Consider the following 22,838-nt stretch of genomic DNA (forward strand, 5'->3'; position numbering starts at 1 on the left):
CTTTATGTGCATTGAACCCTGTGTAACAAAGGGGAGATGGGGTCCTGGCGCACTCTATATAAGCCACCCCCTCATCTGGGACAAGGGTTTGCACCCCGTGTAACACACACACACATAATCCAGTCGACCGCCTCCGGGCACCGAGACGTAGGGCTGTTACTTCCTCTGCGAAGGGCCTGAACTCTTAAAACTCGTGTGTACAACTTCGCCATAGCTAGGATCTTGCCTCCTCAAACCTACCCCCCATTCTACTGCTAGTCTTAGATCCACAACATACGCCACCCCGCCAGGTCCCTCTGACCTGGTCGTCGCGCGTGTTAAGAGCCTAACTGAGCATCGCGACTCAGGAGCCTAACTGACCACGTAGCCCCTCACTCCTTGGTCTGTCCTGGTCTCCGGTCGGCCCAACGGCGGTTGAGGTATGCGCGGGGTTGGGCCCTGCCGACGTTGAACACAAGACCAAACCATTGCATCTCCTTTCCACAAGCTGTTTGCGCGTCAATGGGGACTCCTGAGCATCGCAACTCAGGATCCTAACTAGTCACGTAGCCCCTCACTCCTTGGGTCCGTCCTAGTCTCTGGTCGGTCCAACTGCGGTTGAGGTATGCGCGGGGCCGGGCTCTGCAGACGTAGAACATAAAGCAAATAGGAAGAAAATCGCAAAATCTCAAAGCAAATATTACAAGACATATTGTTCTCCGAATACCAAACACAAGTTTAAATGCCTCCACGAGGCATGCTACATGCTGCAGGAGTTTCAACAAGAAAGAAGCCGCAAGCCAGTCATCCCTCGACACCGCCGGCACCTGCAAAAGGTGCCCCCTCTTGGGTGGTGTCGTCTTCATCTGCACCACCAGTCGAAGGCGCGGGGGTGAAGGCGTCGAACTTCTCTAGCAGGGCTTCCACCTGACCCTTCACGGCTGTGGCGGCAGCCGCACAACGCTCCTTGTCCACAGGCTCCAGCAACTCGTCAAGGCGGGCGGCAGGATCGCGAAGATGGAGGTCGCTGAAGAGGCGCATCAGCGTGACTAAAGAAGGGACGCGGGCCTCTGCCTCTGCCATGGGGCCGATGCCACGCACGACTTCCTCAAGCACATCGACCAAGTAGGGAAGCAACTGGGCGGGGCCGTCCTCATTGGTGGCCAATGTCTTCTCCAAGCCATTCCCATAGAGTGACTTAAGTGCCTCGCGAGACCTCTTCTCCAGAAGCGTGAAGGCCGCGCGGTCCTCGGCTAGAACCTTCGCCTCGGCATCAAGATCGACCCCCTTCGCCTCCACCTTCCGCTCCAGCTCCCCCAGCCGGCTGCGTTCAGTGGCCTGCACCTTCTCCAAGTCCCCTAGATCGGCATCGCGGTCCTTGATGGCGTCCTCCCGGGCCATCATCTCCTCCTCCTTCGCATGACGACCGTGAGCTTCTTCTGTGCGCTCATCACGCAGACCCTTCAGCAAGTCCTCCAGCGCCGGGAAGCGGTCGTGGGCGGCTTTGGCATCCTTCAGTGCCGCCTCGCGATCGGCGGCAGCTTGGGCTACGGCCCACTTCTCCTTCTCGGAGGTCGTCGCGGCCTGGCCTAGCGCCGCTCGGACAGCTGCGTCAGACTGAAGCTAGCCGGAGGCCAGCTCCAGGCGCCCGGCTACCAGGCGCAGATGCGCTCACGGGAGATCTTCCCCCAGCTGACTCATCTTTGAAAGGGCACGCTCCAAGACAGCAAAGGAAGCAGAAGAACCTGGGAGTAGCGGCGCAGAAGGAAGAAGAGGAGTCGTCACCATGGCCTGAGAGGCAGGAAGCTCCTGAGCCTCTTGGACATCAGTGCCCGAGCCGGACGCTCGCACCTCCTGAGTCAGCGGCGCTTTGGGGGCTGAATCCTCCCGAGGATGCTCCTCCCGGCCTCGCGAGGATGATCGGGCTGGAGAAGCACGAGCACCATCCCCACCTTTGCTCAGGGAGAGGGGCGCGGTCGTAGGAGGCAACACAGACTCAAGCAGCACGACCTCGCTCTCCCTCCTCCTCTTCACTGCAGGCGTCAGCCTGGTTGCACAACAAGGAAAAAGAGTCAGAAAACAAGCAACAATAGCAAAAACAAGGACGAACATCAAGAGGCAGCAGTATAAGCAAGAACAAGATGAATCTCAAGCACTTACTGATCCACAGTAGCGTAGTCCACCCTCCGCTTCGTGAGCTTGAAGCCAGAGAGCTTTGCAACCCGTGGCGCGGGCGCGCCAACTCCAGAAGCAGAAGAACGAGCGGCGGTTGGGCCAGAAATGTCTCCAGGCGGTGTCGGAACAGAAGCAGCATCCCGAGAGATCAATGGCGATCGGTCCCTCGTTGGGACAACTGGAGGCTCTTCCCTTTCCAGGTGGTCGCCGGCCTCGTCGTCATCAGGAAAGGTGCAGAGGATGTCAGCTTTACTTGGGGGGGGGGGGGTCCTCCCCCGTCCCGCCAGGGGTCAGCTCCGAATCTTCCTTCTCCTCTTCTTTCTCCCTATGGGACTCACCAGAAGATAGCTCCACCGGCGTCGGTGCCGCAGGGGCCCCGGTGAGCACCGGCGGCACTAGTCCGCGCCCGTCAAAGGTCGGCCTGGAGGCCACAACCAGCGCCCTGTCCTTGTGGCAGAACAAGGGAGTGAAGACATTCGGTAGATACTCCTTGTCGTCAGCTCCTCACCGGACAAGGCCTTCGAGCTCAAGCGAACCTTGTCCTCTTCGTCCCCATGCTCCCACAAGGGGCGCGTGTGGGCTTGAAGTGGGGCTACACGCAGCGCCAGGAATTCCCTCAGGAGCATAGCCCATGTAATCTTCACCACCTTCGCATTGCCCGACTTCAGATCGGACTTCATCTGCTCCAGCACCAACGTCACCCGCTTGTGGGTGATCTTCATGCAGGACCACCCCTTGTCGAACTAGGGCCTCTCCGTCGGCAGCGTCAAACGTGGGTGGATGCATTTAGCATCCATCGTGGCCCACATGCTCTAGAAGCCGTCAGCTTTCTTCCCCATCTTAGAGATCGAGTTGGCCTTGCCGGCCGCGATGAAATTGACACACCCGGAGGCGTGACCCTCCTTGGCACGCAGGAAGAAGAAGTGGCGCAAAAGGGCCACGGACGGCATCACGGCAAGGTACGCCTCGCAGTAGTAGGCGAAGATCGACAAGAGAAGGATGGAGTTCGGATGAAGATGCAGCGCCTGCAGCCCATAGTGACCGAGGACCTCATAAAAGAAGTTAGAGAAGGGGATACCAGCCTAGTGGCGATGCTGCTCGTGAAGAAGGGGTAGAAGGTGCTTCCCTTGGGCTCAGGCATGTCGGAGCCGGCCCGGAGTACAGTCTTCCCCTTCTCGTTGCTTTCCCCCGTCATCAGCAAGCGCGTGGTGGCGAGGTTCTTCTCTGAAACGTTCGGTGCGTTGAGAGCTGGCTCGTACCAAGCCTGCAACGAGGCGGGCTTGACCCTCCGAGGCGCCATTGGTCGTCGGTGTGGGAAGGATAGGAGTAGATATGGAGATTTCAGAGGAAGGGTGCAAGAAAGGGGATCTGAGCAAGGCGAAAGGAAGCAGTGAAGGAAAACGGTGTCCACCCCAACCTTTTGACAGTCGGGCAATTGCCGAGGCAGCATGGGGAAGGGAGACGCCCACGTCCAATCAACCGCCACGCGTCGACCAAGGCCGTAGGCTATTGGGGCCCGTGGCGCTCCGCACTTGCCCCTTTGGCTTCGCCTCAAGGCCAAGCCCGAGTACGCCTTACGCCCGGGGGCTACTGTCGGCATTCTGGGAATGAGGGTCCCCAGACTTGCCTGCCTGCGGCCCATGGTGTGGCTCTACGAGCAGGCCTGTATGGCCCATCTTCACCAGCAAGGACTCAAGACCCTCGTGAGGGGCCAAGCCTCGCGAGGCGGATGACACAAGACCTCCTCAGGAGCGGCCTCACAAGGCTGGCTCGCGAGGGGCGGAGAGTTCAAGGCCAGGCAAACCTGGCGAGGTTCTAGTGACGTGAGCCATGATGACCAAGGCCAGGCGGGCGCCAACATGCACAATGTCCTTGTTTCCTCTTCGGTGCTAAGGAAGCAGGCGCAGGCGCGGAGTACCGAGGCGTCAAGCAAAGGTTTCCATATCAGGGCAACAAGACCAAGACCAGAAGTACGGCAAGACGGAGGTCACCGTGGAGCCCAGGACGGCGTCACCACTAGAGCCTTTTGCAGGCGAAGATTGCTTTTATTAAGATAGGCTGTACTAGTTTTCCGCTTTCAAATTGGTCGTTGATGGCTTCCTTCCCGCTCAATATTTGGGGAGAGGACCAGGGCCTCTATAAATAAGACTAGGCACCATCGTAGCTAGAGAGATCGATCCATCGGTCGGACCAAGAGAGCCAAGACAACCATGAGTTCACCAAGCACCAGAACACCTCTCCTCAGGAGGCTGTTCTTCCCCTTGTACTATTCATCCTCAGCCCAAGAGGCAATCCAACAGACCACACTGGAGTAGGGTATAACAGCACAACGGTGGCCCGAACCAGTATAAATCTTGTGTCCTTTGTGTTGTGAGTTCGTCGAGTTAGCCCGTAAGATCTTAGTAAAGATAGGACGTGGATCGGTAGGGGGGAGATCTTCACGCGCACCCCAGTGTTCGAACCTTGAGGGTTTTGCCGGAACCCTTGATCCGACAAAACCAGAAACACGATCGCAGTAGTTCTCCCTTCACTACCCTAGCCGAACAAACAGAACGTAAGGTAGAAGACACAGGAGCTGGGCAACCCAACTATTAACCAAATACATGATTCGGAGCCGATGCATATAATGCCAAGCACGGGACGCCAAATTGTTTGGAAACGCACGTGTGGCCATATAGAGCCCCTAGCAATATGTGCCGAGGTGTGTGAGTGAGACAACTAAGGAGACAACATACAGTCTATGAATAAACGGGATACAAAAAAATTGTTTTCACTAGAATCTGATTGATACGTCAAAACATGATCTTATAGAGGGCACCATAATCACCAAGGCCATCTTATATGCCAGGGGTCTAAGAAGAAGGGGAAAAGCTCTATACATGTTCTTGAATAAAGTTTTGGTCTACAAAATCCTTTGGACCTCTTGCCGCACGTCTGCGCCACTTTCTCCTTGGAGAGAGAGATTCCTTGAGAGAAATGGTGTTCAGCTCTTTGTACGAAACCGGGCTCGAAAACAGTCCTTGTAAGTCCATAGGATGAATAGGTTTTAATTCACCTGTGGTAAAAGAGAAAAAATAGTTAAGGAAAAGAGGAAGGTCATATAGGGTCGAACCGTACTATGGGCCTGTTCATATTATGCCTCCGCTGATGCCCAAGGTATTTGAGTGCATACTTATGCATGTGCGGTACGAATTTCGCGGATGTGTGTGGCGATCGACGGAGGCTAAACTGCTAGTCCAGCTCTAGAATTACCGAGCTGTCAGCATGCGGAACTGACCGGTCTTGTTTAATAAAGTCCAGCGGCTTGATGGTCGATGAGGTGTGCGGCTTGACAGGGCCGCTCTGTACTTCGGTCGCGATGGCCGTGGTATGCTCCTCAATACGGAGGTACCGTTCCGTGTTTCCATTGATTGTAATGACGCCATGTGGGCAGGGCATCTTGAGATTTAGATAAGCATAGTGTGGGACCGCATTAAAACGGGCGAAAGCGGTTCGTCCGAGCAGTGCGTGATATCCACTACAGAAGGGGACGATATCGAAGATCAAGTCTTCACTTCGGAAGTTGTCTGGCGAATCGAAGACGACTTCCAATCTTATTGATCCCGTGTAGCGGGGCTCTACACTAGGTATTACTCCTTTAAAGGTAGTTTTAGTGGGCTTGACTCTTGACAGATCAATGCCCATTTTGCGTAGAGTGTCCTGATAGAGCAGGTTGAGACTGTTGCCGCCGTCCATGAGGACTTGCGTAAGGTGGAATCCGTCGATGATTGGGTCTAGGTACAGAGCTGCCGAACCTCCATAACGGATACTGGTTGGGTGGTCCTTTCGATCGAAGGTGATCGTACAAGCCGACCATGGGTTGAATTTTGGGGCGACCGGCTCGATGGCGTAGACGTCCCTTAACGCGCGCTTGCGCTCCCACTTGGGGATATGTGTAACATATATCATATTCACTGTTTTACCTGGGGGGAATTTCTTCTGTCCCCCCGTGTTCAGTGGGCGAGGCTCTTCGTCGTCGTCCTCGCTGGGTGGCTCTTTCCCTTTATGTTCGGCGTTAAGCCTACCGGCCTGTTTAAAGACCCAACAGTTTTTTGTATGACTAGCAAAAAGGCTAGTGCATTGCAACAGGAGAAAAAATACCACACGCTCTTAATTTACAAAAAATATTCTATAATCTGAGAATTTGTAGCTCTTTCTTAAATACATGAAGAGTTATTAAAAAGTTTGTTAAAAAGATACATGTTTTTAATCATAAAAGAGGTTTTTTTGTCTTGGAAAAGAACATTTATGGATGGTCTCCTGTTGATGCAGGTACTTGCGTCCCTATTTCATTACTATTTCTTGCCATACATGTTATAGGTATTGGTCCTTGTTTCATCACTATTTATATCTTATCAAACTTGTCTTTTATTTTATTTTATGTCATGCATGCCTCCTTTTTACTTTTTTTATGCATGTCCTCTCTTTTTCTTCTTATATATAGGAGAATAACGCAACATCTCATGTTTATCGGATCTCCTCTGTATTTTCTCTTTTATTTATTTTATATCGGACATCCCATGTTTATTGGGTCCTTCTTTTTTAGCGGACATCCCATCTTACTGGATCCTTATTTTATTTCTTGTCATGCATGTCCTTATTTATTGGGTGTCTTTAGCAAATTTATCTTCAATTCCATGTCCAATCCTGATTTTGCTGAGGTGTTCATCACCAATCTGAATCAGTACCGGTATGAAAAAAGACGGATAAGGCATTATTGATTAACATTGCAGTCTAGATAGTATTTTAAAATTGTTAATAGGTAAAATAACATCACATTTAGATTCTACATATTTTTCCAATCAAATTTCATATATAACATGTTAAATTTGGAGTTACGGTTTAGAAGATATGAGTATTTTGGAAAATCTTTGATATGTACTGCGGGTTTATTGTCCGAAACATCAGGGGGTTTTCTATAAAATAACATGATGGACTAAGAATACCTATTTCTTTTATTAGTAGGTATAGATTGGCAGGCTTAACGGGGGTGCCGTGAATCTGGCAAGGCCGATCAAGTATTTTGTCCAAACTAGATGGACCATCTCTGTTTCCTTTGAATGGCTTCTTCCGTTGACCGGATTTAGAGCCGCTAAATCTAGCATTGAATGGTGTGTCTTCGGTACTTTCCTTATTGATTCGACGGTTGTGCTTGTTTCGTCGTGGTTTGCCATTGCCTTCCCTGGCTTCAGAGGTGCCGGGGTCACTGGTGCTATTGCTTCTGCGGGCTGGCCAGTTGTCTTCCCCGTGCAAAAGCGGGTCATTAGTGCGGTAAGGGCTACCATGGACTTCGGCTTTTCTTGGGAGAGGTGTTGGGCGAGCCACTCATCACGGACACTGTGTTTGTAGGCTGCGAGGTCTTCGGCGTCTGGACAGTAAACAATTTGGTTCTTTTTCATGAAGAACCTTGTCCAGAGTTTCCGGGCTGACTCTCCGGGTTGCTGGACTATATGACTAAGGTCATCAGTGTCCGGGGGCCGTACATAGGTACCTTGGAAGTTGTCTCTAAATGCATCTTCCAAATCTTCCTAGCTGCCAATAGAATTTTCTAGGAGGCTGTTTAACCAGTCTCGTGCCTGTCTCTTAGGTTTCAAGGGGAGGTATTTGATGGCATGTAGGTCGTCACCGCGAGCCATGTTTATGTGGGGAAGAAAATCTTCAATCCAGACTGCGAGGTCCGTCGTGCCGTCATATGAGTCGATGTTCACGGGTTTAAATCCTTCTGGGAACTGGTGCTCCATTACTTCATCCGTGAAGCATAGGGGGTGTGCGGCGCCCCTATATCGGGCAATGTCATGACGCAGTTCGGATGAAGTGTGTATGCGATTTTTGGGCCGAGTGAGGTTGTGCTTGTCGCGCCAGGTGACGGCCGTCCTCTCGCGCTGGGGCACGTCCCCTTGATCCCTATATTGATCTCGTTTGACTGGCTCTATTGTCCAGGTCCTGTCGTAGGTCATATGTGTATTCTGTAGCCGTTGTTCCCCTGCTTTTATGGCGATGTGGTGTGGGCTGGAGCTCAGTTTTAGTTGCCGCCTTGTCTCGGCCAAGCAGTGGTCGGTTAGGTCTGTCAGCAGCGTCACGCGTTGGCGGTATGGGCTCCAGTGCCTCATCGTCGAATTTGGGTAGCAGCTTGTGCTTCGGGTAGCTCTTTATTGGGCGTTCGAGGCTGTATTCCTTGGCTACCAAGACGTTAGTCCATCTGTTATTGAGTAAGTCATGATCAGTTTGAAGCTACTTCTGCTTCTTTTTCAGGCTTCTTGCGGTGGCGATCAACCGGTGCTTAAAGTGCTCTTGTTCGAGGATTTCCTCCGGCATGATGAAATCTTCGTCACCGAGGCTCACATCTTCTTCGGAGATTGGTAGGTAGTTACTATCCTCTAAGCCCTCGTTCTCGACAGGATCATCGGGGTATACCTGCCCATCCTCCCAATCATCTTGTTCGGATGTTGGCTCTGCAGGGGCTTCAGGGTCTTCGGCATTCTCCAGAGTATTATTGTCTTCAGTTCCGGTATTGCCGTCTTTGTCGCGATGCTATTTTGAGCGGAGCACTGACGTCGACGCTTCGGACGGGCTTCGGCAGGCTTGTCCTCAACCGGATCCTCCTTTCCGTCGTCGCCATCCTCTTTGGGTGTTTCCACCATGTACACGTCATATGTGGAGGTGGCCGTCCATCATCCGGTAAACGGAGGGTTTTGGCCTTGTTCGTCTCCGGCATCGTCGTTCATTCCGTCGATGTCTTCGGAGGGGTAGTCTAGCATGTCGGTTAGATCTTCGATAGTGGCTATGAAGTGGGTGGTGGGTGGGACGTAAAATTCCCCACTCTCAGCCCCTAGTCTGGGCTGGGCATAATTTGGAAGAGATCCTTACGTAATGGCGAGTGATCGCATTAAGTCCAGAGCCTCGTTTAAAGGGGAGGGTTGGACAGAGAAACGAGAGTCCGTGGGGCTGTCCAGAGTTGCAGCCTCCTGGCGGCGCCCGCTTGACACGGACCTCGAGAGTTCGGACTTAGAGTCTGGTGGGATGTCGAGCGCTTTAGTGCTAAGGAGGGTTTGGTTCGTCTTTGAGTTTGCCGATGATGTCGTCTCCTCCGGATCTCCGGTAGCAAGCTCCATAATTGCAGAGAGTCCGGCGGGCTCTAAACTCCCGTCTTCGGACATGACGGCCTACTCTGGATCTAAGGCCAGAGCGGCAATCTGGGCCGCTGTCAAAACCCCTAGTCAGTTCTTGCATTAGAGTGATGCTTCATGTTTATTTTGTTTCCTGAAACTTGAAATAGGGATGGCATAAACCCCTTGCACCACTTAACTCAACAAGGGTTTACTAAAATAATTTTCAATGAACCTGAAATGCCCTTAAAAATTGTTCATCATTTTTGTCTTGGTCTAGAACCTCTGCCAAAAATGGTTCACATTTTTCTAGGACACCTTGGGTAACTGAATTAAATCATAAGTTATTTGCATTTGGGCATTTAAATGCTATAAATTATTTTAAGTGCCCAAATAATCTTGAATTTAAATGAGGGCTATTAGAAATAATCCAAACAATGCCCTCAAATATTTTCAGCATTTTTGAGAGTGCTCTGGCATTTTTAATAAAGCCAAAACATTTGCAGAATATAGAAAACTGAAACAAATAGAAAAGGGAGAGAGAGAAAGGACTTTACCTGGCGCAGCCCAACTGACAGCCACTGGCCGGCCCAACACTATGCTGGCCTAGTGCTAGTCACCTGCTTCCTCTTGCCAGGCAGGCAGAGAGGTGCGCGCCCGCGCGCCCGAGCTTGCCACGCCACCACCCTACTCGTCTGCATCGCCTGGGCACTGCTTCGACGCCACGAATGCCTCCTCGGTGCCACCCTGACCTCACTGACACCTCACTTCCCCCCTGCTCCACTACATCGCTCTCTCCCGCCATGGTCGACGCAGCTGCGTCCGCGCCGTTGTAAAGCTCGCAGCCACCGTCGCCTCCTCGTCGCCCCGCCATGTCCACGAGCTCCACCGTCATCCACTCCATCATGCAGGCCGAGCCATGAGCGCTCGCACGCTCTTCACCGCCTCCACCGAGCCATCTTCGACCTCTCGTCGCCGGAGATCCCCCTCGATGCCCTGACCGCTTATGTTCCTCCCTGACCTTGCTGTCTGCACCATTGTGACCGCTGTGAGCTGCTACCCATGCTCCCCCTCTCTGTTCTCACTACCGCACACCATAGCCACTGCGTTGCTCTCACCCTCACGCGCCGCCGCCTGCTCTCGTCGCCGACGTGCCGCCGACCATCTAATGGACCGGCCGTAGTGCCCAACCTGCTCGCCGTACTGTGTAGAACCCATAGGTGCCACGACCGCACCGCCACAGCCACTGCAACCGCATCGCCGCGCGCTCCTGAATGCCGCCCGCCGCCTCGAGCTCATTTCTGGTGAGCTCTGGCCCCCCTAGCTGCTACTGCTGCTTGCTGCAACGGGCGCTGGTGAGCCCGAGCTCCCCATAGCCGCTCTATGCCATCCATTTGGTCGCCGGAGCCGTAAGCCCAGGCCCCTTTGATGCGTCTGCTGCCGCCGGTGGTTTGCCCCGGTTTGACCAGGGGTTTGACCTCCCCTGGGTAAATGATAGGTGGAGCCCCGCCCTGCTAATTAACCTAGGTTAGTGCTGACTAAATTTAGTTAGTTTAGTTAACCACTGACACGCGGGACCCACTGGTCAGTTTGAGCTGGACCGGCCAGTTGACCTACTGACATCACAGTGACACAGTGCAGACACAGTAAAGACTTTTCTGGATTTAAACTGATTCAGAAAATTCCAGAAATTGTTACAAACTTCAAAAAATCATAGAAATTAATCTACACCTCAGAATGAAAAGATTTATATATGAAAAATGATCAGAAAAATCCAATCTATCCATCTGTACTGGTTTGATGCATGATTAAACAACGTAACCTTTGTTTTTAGATCAAAACATGATAATGCACATTATGAAATCATAATTTGAGTTTGAAGTAGAACCTTTGCCTCAAAATAACTCAAACCCCTCGTTTTATAGTTGCATTAGCCCAACACACTCATTTTTGCCGTGTCATATGCATGCATCATATTGTTGCATATTGCCATGTATTGATTGTGCTATCGGTGTGATCTCTGTGGTAGGTTCTGTTCCCGAGGATATTCATGAGTATCCAGCTGAAGGACAGTACCCGTCGACCACTCTGTCAGGCAAGTAACCCCATTGGTCATTTTGATACAATCCCATCTTCTCGCTCATGCTCTCATTTACTGCATTAAGACAACAACGTTACAAACTGTTGTGTGCTGCGGTAGTTGAACCCATTTCCTCTGCATGACCTGTCATTGCCACAGTAACTAGATGAAACCCACTAGCATGTGTAGGATTTGATTGAGCCATGTTTGTGTTTGATACCATGCTATGCCTGCTATGCTTAGAGTCGTGTCAGGTCTGGTTCATCTGGGTGATAGGCTACAGTGAAATGCTTGTGTCGGTGATGAGAGTGAAGTGTTGAACATGTTTTGGTAAAGGTATCGATGAGAGGCCATGTAGGAGTACATGGTGGGTTGTTTCATTGGAACCGTCCCTAAGAACTAAGATCTGCATGTGTGATTTAAGATCAACTACTCCCACACATTGGGATCCTTAATTGACCCTCTCATCTTACTAATCGCCCTTGTCCTCTGTCTAGGAGTTGCAACTAGTTTCTGGTGTTTGTAGCATACTGGAGGCCATGCGCAGCGCTGACCCGCAGGGTGGGCTATGAAGCAGCAGGTATGTGGCCCGGGGTACCGAGACGCCCGTTTGGTGCCTCGAGAACCCTGTACACATCGTTCGGGGCCGTAGTGGAAACCTCGGTCGGACTCCCTGTGGATGGAACTTGAATAGGTGATAAACCTGGACTTGGGACTTGTGTGTTTAGTCAGGTCGTGGCCGACACCCTCGCTAAGCTTCCGCTTAAAGGTTGCCGAGTACATTCGTGTAAACGGCGATAAGTGGTGGAACCTTGTGTGAAGAAGTACACCCCTGCAGGGTTAACATCATCTATTTGAATAGCCGCGTCCGCGGTAAAGGACTACTTGGTTGCCTATACAGTTCATAGACAAGTTAATGGATACTCATAAAAGCCTCAAGACAAGTCTGAGTGCCCAGGATGGCCCTCTCATAGGAAGACGGGGGAGGATCCGCGATAGAGTATTTGTTGTGGTGATTAGTGGACTCTTGTGTGAAAAATCATTTACAAGATACTATGATTCATAGGATAGATTAGCCAAGAGTCAAAGCTGGCTTGCTGCAATAACTCCACTACCCTTCTTGATAATGTTGCATGTAATTAGGATCTGGTGTAAGTCTTGTTGAGTACCTTTGAACTCATGTTTGCTTATTAACTGTTGCAGAGGAGAACACCACTCCCTCCGATGGGTTCTATGTAGATCTCGATGTTGACGAGTGACTTGCCACCCAGGTGGTGATCATGAGTCGTGAAGGGCCTTGTAGATAGACATGCTTCATCAAGCCTTCTTTCTTTCTAGTTGTCTATACTCAGACAAGTTTGCTTCCACATGTGCTTGTATGTTTGTATGACTTGAGTGTTGGATCATGTGACCCCTATCTCTATGGATATGTTATGTATGGCTCTCCGGAGCCTTTTAAATAAAGTACTTTGAGTTGTAGAGTTTTGGTGTGATGCCATGTTGTATTTGCACATATCGAGCATATTGTGTGTATGATTTGAAATGCTTGGTATGTGTGGGATCCGACAACCTAGTTGTTTATCCTTGGTAGCCTCTCTTACTGGGAAATGTCTCCTAGTGCTTCCACTGAGCCATGGTAGCTTGCTACTGCTCTGGACCACTTAGGTTGGCCGACATGTGTCCTTCTTCGTTCCTGTATCTGTCCCTATGGGCAAATTTCACGCGGTGTCTACCGAAGTCATGTTAGCTTGCTACAGCCCGGATTCACTCGCTGATGACCGTCACATTCGTTCCTGGGTCATGTATGCATGTCCCTATAAGTTAGTGCCACTTTGGGTTCATGACTAGTCATGTCGGCTCGGGTTCTCTATCATATGGATGCTAGCGACACTATCATATACATGAGCCAAAATGCGCAAAGGGTCCCGGGCTAGGTAAGGTGGCACCCGTGGGAATACTGTGTGTGAGGCCACAAAGTGATGTGATGTGTTACATGCTAGATCGGTGTGACTTAGGATCGGGGTCCTGACAGCCGCGAACCCTTCGAAGATCAAATCTCCTTGGATATCGGCGACATAGTTAGTTTCCTGAAGCTGATCTGATGACCCGGGGCTTAGTTGTCGATTTGCTCGAGGTGGCCAATCGAGTTGGCACGCAGCACGAAGCCACTGAATACGAAAATTTGGCCCGGGGAAAAAATCTCTCCCTAAACAGCATCATTGTGGATGATCGAACGAGCCATCAAATCCTTTGTCGACAGCACAGAGGAAGTCTCAATGAAAGCACCAATGTCGGTGTCAAAACCAGCAGATCTTGGGTAGGGGGTCCCGAATTATGCGTCTAAGGATCGAAGGTAACAGGAGGCAGGGGACATGATGTTTACCCAGGTTCGGACCCTCTTAATTGAGGTGATACCCTACTTCTTGCTTGATTGACTTTGATGATTATAGGGGTTACAAGAGTTGATCTACCTCGAGATCATAATGGCTAAACCCTAGATGTCTAGCCTGTATGATTATGATTGCCTCTACCAACTAAACCCTCCGGTTTATATGGACACCAGAGGTAGCTAGGGTTGTACAGAATCGGTTTACAGAGAAAGGAATCTTCATATCTAAACACCAAGCTTGCCTTCCCCGCCAAGGAGAGTCCCACCCGGACTCGGGGGGAAGCCTTCTATCTTGTATCTTCACGGCCCACCAATCCGGCCCACGTGACACCCGAGGACCCCCTAATCCAGGACTCCCTCAAGAGGCTCCGACGCACCCCTACCTGGCGTGAAAAATGTCGGATTCGGGGTTTCGTAGACCCTTGAGAGGTTCGAACTCTAGGTGCGTGTGAAGAACTCGTCCTCCCCAGTATGCCTACTTGCTAATCTCACCGCCTAGCTCGATGAACTGGGAACAAAAGACACAGCAGTTTACTCAGGTTCGGGCCACCTTGCGGTGAAAAACCCTACTCCTGCTTTGTGGTGGATTGGCCTCGAAGGGCTAGGGATAAACTAGTACAGTGGATTGGCCTCGATGAGCTGGTGGGTGAGAGGATGATGTGGATGATCCATCCTCTTCTATGGTGGTGGGTAAGTCCTATTTGTAGTGGCCTTGGACCTGTTCCCAAATGTAAGGCGGGAAGGGCTCCCACAATAGCCAAATTTGAAGGGAAACAACTAGTACATGGTATCCTGACAAAAGTAGTCCTCGCCTACCAAAGGCTCCTAGTCATGACGTCATTGTGTGCTCGACGATGACCTCCGCTTTGCCATCCTGGCGGTCTTGGTCTTGTTGCACCGAAATGGAAACCTTTGCTTGATTCCTCGGGACTACACGCCCACGCTCTCCTCCTTACCACCAAAGAGGAAACTGGTACACTACGCCCGCTGGTGCCCGCCTGGCCTTGGTCTTCACGGCTCACCTCATCTCAATCTCGCGAGGTGCATCTTGCATAGATATATCCGCTTCTCGGGAGCCAACCTGAGGAGGCCACCCCTCAAAGAAGTCTTGGTGAGGTCCGCCTCGCGAGGCTTGGCCCCTCGCGAGGGTCTTGGTTTCTTGAACATGAAGCTGGGCCATACCAGGCTGCCGATGGAGCCACGTCATGGGCCGTAGTCAGGCAAGTCTAGGCACCCCTGGACGCAGGACGCCAACAGAGGAGATAGATTATGTCTGCAGGGTTATGAAATGAGAATACAGGGAAAGAGTGGAGAATATGATGTGGTGTGTCATGTAAAATAAATCACAAATTTTAGTGAGAGAGAAATCATTGCTTTTCTCGAACTCTCATAAGTGTGGTCTCGTGAGTGTGTCATGTACAATTGTCCGTGTTGGATTATTTGGTATAACCACATGTATATTTGTTAAAGAAATACCTATTTCCTTTACAATGGTGTGTTGTTATTGAAAGAAACGAAAATAAAGGAGAAGTTCAATTTCTAAAGATGATGCGGTTCGACATGCAATGTAGTGCAAAAACTGTACAGGTTCGCCCAACAAAACTCCATCAGTTCACATGGTGTGCATGCATGCGTTCTATTGCTATCGTGTGTGTTGTGTGTTTATGTGTGCGCGCTTACACACACATGAACTAAAGAAAGTTTCATATTTGTAGCCAGCTAGTGTGGACAGCATGTGTTTGTTCTTTTTGCTTCGAAAGAGTATAGTATTTTAACTATTAGGAAGAAAAAAAATACACATACGTATTATCCCATGTATGTGCATAAGATACCAATAGCCATGTATTCTCATGGTCCACGAAATGCAAAAAAAGTGCCCCAAGAATGTCAACAAGAGGATTGGAGAGTAACAAAAAATTGATATGGTCGGATAAGTTCTACCACTTCGCATGCGACAGTTCAACCAATTGGTTCGTCAAAAAGTGCATGTGATGCGCACTATCGTTCCACACCTTTGGTAGCTTGACAAAAAACTGGCGGTGAAGTTCATATATTACCATCACTGAAAATATTAAGAGAAATAGAAGACTGAGGAGTTCCCAAAACCAGGGGCATTCATCAAAAACTGAAGTTTAGAAAAGGCGCACGGCCAAACGTTATAACAATCAACTATTATTGTAGAAGTTCAAAAAGTTCTAGGTTGGACCATTTTGTAGAATTTTGGTTGGAAGGCGTTCTGTGGCAAGAGAGCCACTTCTGCCTTTTTTTCTTTCCAGTTGATGTGAAAAATTCAACTATTATTGTAGAAGTTTGAAATCATCGTCAAAAAAAAACCTCACAGTTCTCCCCAAGTTATTTGAAGACATTTCCTCCAAAAATATGTACAAAGAAGTTCAGGTATTACTTTCTAGATAGTTCGTTTATTACTATCCGGTGTGCACATATAATTCCTATGTGTATGTGTTTGTATGTTATGGGCAGGCTATGTTCTCATTCAGTAGATTCCCAAATAATAAAACCAAATAATATATATGTAAGTCCAAAGGAATAAAAGAATTCAAAAAACAAACCCATGGGTAGTGCAAAAAAAACATCGAGTTAACATGACGAGAACCGAGAAGTTCAAGGATGAAACCTTGGGAGGTTCAGAAAAGAAGTAAAAAAAGGTTTGATGTTCATTGCAAACCTAGGATTTTCCCCGTTACTAAAGAATAAACCAAGTAATTCAAATGAAAAAACAGAGTAATTGAAACTAAAATAGTGAAGTTCAAATTGAAATAACATAGTGATTCGATGTTTATTACAAACCTTGGACTTATTTTCATTAAAGAAGTCCAGATTTTAAAAATGGAGCAGTACAAGGTGATGTGTCTCGACTGGACTAACCTTGCGCCTTGTCAGATCCCTTGTTGACAAGGTCGAGCTCCTCATCGGAGCTCTTGAGCTTCTGATTCATCTCCTCTAGCGCCACGGCATTAGCAGCCGCCGTCGCAAGAGATCAGGCCTGCAATAGCAAAATACAACAACAAACAAAAACTCACATAGTTTAGATCCTAGAATTCATGATTTTTAGATCCTCTGCCAGGGTTTTCAACCTTGACGAAGTCTCGGGGCTGCTATATATATAAAGAGTGTACAACGTTGTTCTAAAATCTTGCTTTACGAAAAGAGCATCACATAGCTTACCTCGAAGCACGTCAAGAGGCCACCAAAAGATTCCTTCAGTCCGCTGTTAACGGACCGAATACCTTGCAACACCACTCCCATTAAGGCACGCTGCCCCACATCAATGGAAAAGATGTTCAAAGCTTCCCCCATCACTTCCGGCTCCTCAGCCGCAACCCGATCACCGGTGTTCGGCACTGGCGATATGTGGGGACCCCGACTCATAAGTCGTGATCACCGAATGCATGTGTACAGTGATCCCAGAGATCAATGCTCACTGAACACACAGAAGCTGAATAAAAAGAGTCTTACATCCATACATACCGTCTTACATAAATTATGACAGTTATGGTCGAGTCTCGAGTATAACTTCGCAGCGGAAATCTTCGTCGATAACTTGGACCCATGCCATCTGCCTTAACCCTACAGGCATTTTGACTGGGAAGCATCCTAGCTCGCATGTTCGTCACCGAAGTATTGTTCATCATATCCTGTTTTTTCATGCCTGGCCAATAAAATAACCAGTGGCAAGCCAATGAGTACTTTGAATGTACACGCAAGCAACCCATGTTTTGGCTCAAGATACAACAATGCATGACATAGGTAAATTTTTGTAGAAAGCTAATTTTGTTGTGTTATGACATGTTCAATAACTGGTAAATCATGGATCAAGAGAATTCAAGTAACCATGAGGATAGGTTACATATATCAACATAAATAGAGTGGGCATCAACCCAACTCAATAATGTCAAGTCCTTTGACTTGACCCAAGTAGTTCTTCCCACTTATCCATACACATACACTGGTTTGTAAACATGTGAACGTAGCCCAAGAGTAGTTCCCAACTGTCCTTGACCGTGGACACGGCTATTCGAATAGTTTTACACTCTGCAGAGGTTGCACACTTTACCCAGAAGATCCGGGGAACTTCCGTCTCATCCACGCCCCGCGGTACCTCAAATACCCAGGGTAAGCACCCGATCACTATCTTTCCCTAGACGACACTAACATGGAGTCCACTCGATTGGTAGTAACCCCCGTGCCCAACATTTCACAACTTAAAATTGTGGAGCCTCGCTCCCATATTCATCACATAACACTGGCACGGGGTACCAACGATGTATCCGGTGCCCCATAAAAATGTTCTTGGCCACCCTACCTGGCATGACCCCGTCCCGAGAGAGAGCACTAACTCTCCCCCATCACTAGTAATGCGGGCTCCAAGCTAGTATCGGCCTAGGTAACCAATAATGCCCTTTCCCATATAAGGGTAGAGTGGTTGCACATGTAAGGTTGGAATAACGTTTGCAACTTAAACCAATCCGTTTTTGAAAGCAACACACACACTTGCCTCGGTATACCACTTCATCATCAAGCAGTTACCCATGTCATTATCTCCCTCGGGCATAAGTGGCACCTGACGGGGTTTTCGAAAAGTCCTTTGGAAATACTTTGTCTCCATCACCATGCATATTCCTGTCCCTTTTTGCATAGCAACTACTTTAGCATCCTATCTACTCCCACCGGCATAACCCTCATAAGGAGGTAGGGTCATGCACAATGCAAGTATCAACAAGGAAGTAACAGAGGCAAACCATCAAAGTGGTTCCACCTCATCATGATTCCGTTGCAACAACAATATGGTGCTATATGTCATGCATAAAAAGGGTTTCACAGACATGGTCAAAGGGCTGCTTGCCTGGTTCATCAGATTCTTCAAATCTTCTGGTCCATCTCGAGTATCTTGTCTAATTCGTCAACTAACGTCGGAAACAATCATAGTAAGCAACACAACAAGGCAGAAAATAAAAGGGCTCTAAAAGTATTAATTTGACTTTTCTAGGACATCTCTAGTTATATGAGAACTAACCAGAGTGGTTTCATTGGGATTGAGTCAGTGGATATTCCTGAACATTTCAATATGATGGAATCAAGGGATTTTTGGATTTGCATGAAGTGGACAGAAATATATTTTTGAAAAATGAGCAAAGGCACCCACTTAACAAACCATGATTTTAGAAGTATCTAGGAGTTGATTTCACTAGATTTGGAGTTGAAATGATTTTCCTATGAATTTGCAAAGTTGACAAATATGAAGAAATGGATCATTATTTTGTGTGGTACAGAAAGTATTGAGAAAAACGTTCATAAACTAAGTTATGAACTTAGAAGCATCTAGGAATTTGAATCATGGCATTTGGATAAATTTTGAGCTCTCCATGATTTTCTAAAGTTTATCACAGAAATGGAAAAAGGGGATGTCATAAATATTTGTGAAGGAAATGTTTCTGGAAAAATGTGCTAATTGAGCCATATGATAGATCATGATTTATGGAGTCACTAGAAATTTGAATCACCAAATTTGGAGATAATATGAATATTTGGGAGATTTTACAAATTTCTGGAAAAGAAAAAGACAAAGGAAGTGGGGGGTTATACCTATACCGCGCACCGAGCGCAGCATAGCGCCGCAGCGCATTGGGCCGGCCCATCTGCACGGCCACGCGGCTGAGGAGGGCCATGCTGAAGGCGGACTAGCGTAGTACGCTTCTCTATGGTGGAAATGGTTAAACGGGATCCCGCCTCCACTAAAACGCCGGGGCCCGCCGGCTGAGTCGCTGACCCGCGAGGCCCACCCGCAGGGTCATCTCCTTCCTCCCGCGCCCGCGACAGAGGGGATCAAGGCTGCGGTTGAGCGCCGGCCGGCGCTTGCCCCCGGCGGCACAGGCCACCCCCGGCCAAGCTCCGGACACCGAAGGGGTCGCCCGGGAGAGGCACGTCAGGGGGATCCCTCGGAGACGGCAGGGGATGGCTGGAGCGCATCCGGCGACGGTCGTGGCGGACGGCCCCATCAGGCATTGGCGGCACCGGCACCACGAGGGACAGGACGAGGTAGAAAGGAGCGGGGAAGCTCCGTACCCTAGCGGAGGCTCTCCTAGAGGTCGAAGGAGAGGGGGAGGGGCTCTGGTTTGCTAGAGCAAAGTGGAGGCCGACGGCGAACATGGTGGCCATGGAGAGTGCAGGAGGGCACGAGGGGGAGTGAGGGGTGTCTGAGAGGTGCACGGGAGAGAGGAGGTTTGAACCGAGGCGAGAGAAAGAGTCAGGGTGGCTTAAATGGGCGTCACCGCGGAGCACCGTGGGCAACGCCCACTGACACGCTCGGGTGAGGTTGTGGAGGGGAGAGGAGAGAGGTTTAGGAGGGGGCCAGCAGCTTGTCGTGTCCCAGACGCCGAGGTGGACTCGTGAGACATGCTGGGGAGGCCCGAGCTGGCTGGAGGTGGTTGGCAGGGGGCGACTACAGTGCGGGAGGGAACTGTAGCGCGCTCCAGAGAGCCCAAATGGCCGGCATGGCCATTTTCTATGCAAGGTGGGCGCGGCCAAATATGTCTGGTAGCTCTAGGGTGTAGTAAAGAAAGGGGGAGGGGCTTTGGATGCGCTGGGTGGCCACCGGAGTGAGGAGGGAGGTTGAGCGAGAGAGAGAAGCTGCTGTCCAGGGAGGTAAATGGGGGTGTTTCACCCCTCAATCATTGAGCAATGGCCAGTGGGAAAGTTACTGGAGGTAGAAGAGAGTTAGTAGTAGCTGTGGTAAAAAGTTGAGGCCATGGAGATTAGTGGAAGAGGTCAAAAATGGAATTTTGGTAAACTGGCAGAAGGTGTTTGATGCTTGTTTGGGTAAGCAAATGAACTCCATTTGGCATGAGACTCCACAGGGTAAAATTGCACATATAATTAGGGCTTTCCACCAATTTTGAGCTCATTTGGGCAAAGTTGCCAGTGCAACTTTAGTAAACCCTAGAAATCAACAGAAATACATTTACCAAGATCTAGTCATGCAAAACCATTCCCCTTGATGCACCACTTGGTGTAGTGTCATAATTTGGGCTTTTTAGCATGACCACAAACTTGAATCTAGACAGAGAAGGTTTTTGGGCACTTTGGTGAACCAAAATAGTTTTGATTGAGATGAAACATTTCAAGGTCATCATATTATGCATATGTGACTTGCTAGAATTTTCCTGGATTTATTGGAAAATATTTCTTGTAGAAAATTTTCAAATACTTGAAATGGACAGAAATGGTTTTGGAGTGTTTTGCCCACTATTTTGAACATGACCATGTGTATGAACTCTTATATATGGACAATCTATGTCCACTGAGCTTCCCTAAATTTTCTCAAATATTTTTGAAAGATTAAAATAATTTTAACCTATTAAAGACCATTTCTGGCCTTAAGAAAAAGCCTTTAAATAAAATAGGAAAATAACTTTAAAATTGTATTTTTGTGGTTTATGGGAGCCCTATACCTAATAGGTTTCAAATATTCTTGTTGAAAGATTTTTCACACCCTTAATTAAGTACTTGTAGTTCAAGTCTCAATTCAGGGGTTTTTGGAAAACCTAATTTATAAAATTCTTTTTGGCCAAAATATTTTTGCAAGAAATTGTTTTTATGTCCTACACACATGGCATGATCATTGGGCAAGGTTTTGGATCAAGGAGAAGGAGTATAAGAGTTGGAGGATTTATTTGATTTTTAGAGCACTTGCAAACAACAAACAAAATGCAATCAAGGCAAGGTCCAAAACACTCAAAAGTTTTTGTCAAACCACATTTTATCATGATTGTTAGCTTAAGTGTTGTGGCCTGAAAATTAGGGTGTGAGAGACCTACCCCCTTACAAGAATCTCGTCCCTGAGATTCCCAAACTAGGCGTGGAAAGGAATATGGAAACTTGGATATGGGGTAGTCTTAACATCCCCATACTGCTTCTGCTTCCGAATGGTGCTCCATTGAACCTTGAAATACTTGATGGTGTGGCTTCATGTATGTCGTTCTCCTTGATCCAGATTGCAATTGGGGTCTCTCGCATAGGTCATATTGGGCTGGAGGTCGATGGCTCGGTGATCGATGTCCTCGTAGAGATCGGGCTTATCAGGAAGTTGGAAACACTTCTAGGGTTGTGATGTGTGGGAAAACGTTGTGCATAGTGGGTAACTCAGGTGGTAACTCTAGCTGGCAACTGTCTTCTCTTTCATCTCGTAGCAATCTCGGCGGGGGTTGTTAAATTTTGGAGTGAGCTTCCCTTTGACATGGAAATGCTTGGTCCTTATGAGAGGAGTGGTTTGTAGATACGCACGGTCTTCGACGAGTAAGTTCACTTCTTGATGGTGGTGGTTAGTTTAGTTCTTCCTCCTTGACATGGTGGTCTTCAGATGTTCCCTAACCAGCTGAACGATTGTTCTTTCGTCTTTGGGTAGGCAAGTAGGTCACCAAATAAAGATGACAACCAACTTGTCCAAGTACTCCATGAAGTTTCTGTTCATGGGGTACATAAGGTACGCTGGGGCATTGGTGGGGGTAACGGTTGTGTATGGCCCAAGGTGTTCTCGATCTAGAGTCAAGACCCATGGTCATGATACGACCAGGTTGTAGCTTAGTAGGGCTTAAGGGTTTCAAGGATTCTAGTGCACGAGTGAACATTGATCATCTTATCTTTAAGCACGGTTTTCGAGATGCCAATAGTCTATCTAGTCCTTAAAACAAATAACCTTGTACCACCAAAAACATCATCTCGTATAGGCCAAATCCAATCATCCCTCCTGTGATCCATATTCTTGTGACTCCCGAGAGGAGGCCTAACAAAATCGTATATGTCTATGATCCCCAAATTCATATGTATGTCTACCCCTAAAAATCCATGGGTAGAGCATACAAGCTTCCAAGTGGGAATGAAACACGACAATCCAAGTGCCCATCATATTCTTCCAAGGTCCATGTTAGTGTATCTCTATCCTATGGAAACACGTCATAAGCCACTCCAAAATCTTGTTTCCTTCCTATGAATCAACTCCAACAACCCATTAACTTCCATCAATCACTACATAACCCATTAGTTATACAAATCC

Source organism: Triticum aestivum, chromosome 4A, assembly GCF_018294505.1.
Source record: "Triticum aestivum cultivar Chinese Spring chromosome 4A, IWGSC CS RefSeq v2.1, whole genome shotgun sequence".
In the NCBI taxonomy this organism is placed as follows: Eukaryota; Viridiplantae; Streptophyta; class Magnoliopsida; order Poales; family Poaceae; genus Triticum; species Triticum aestivum.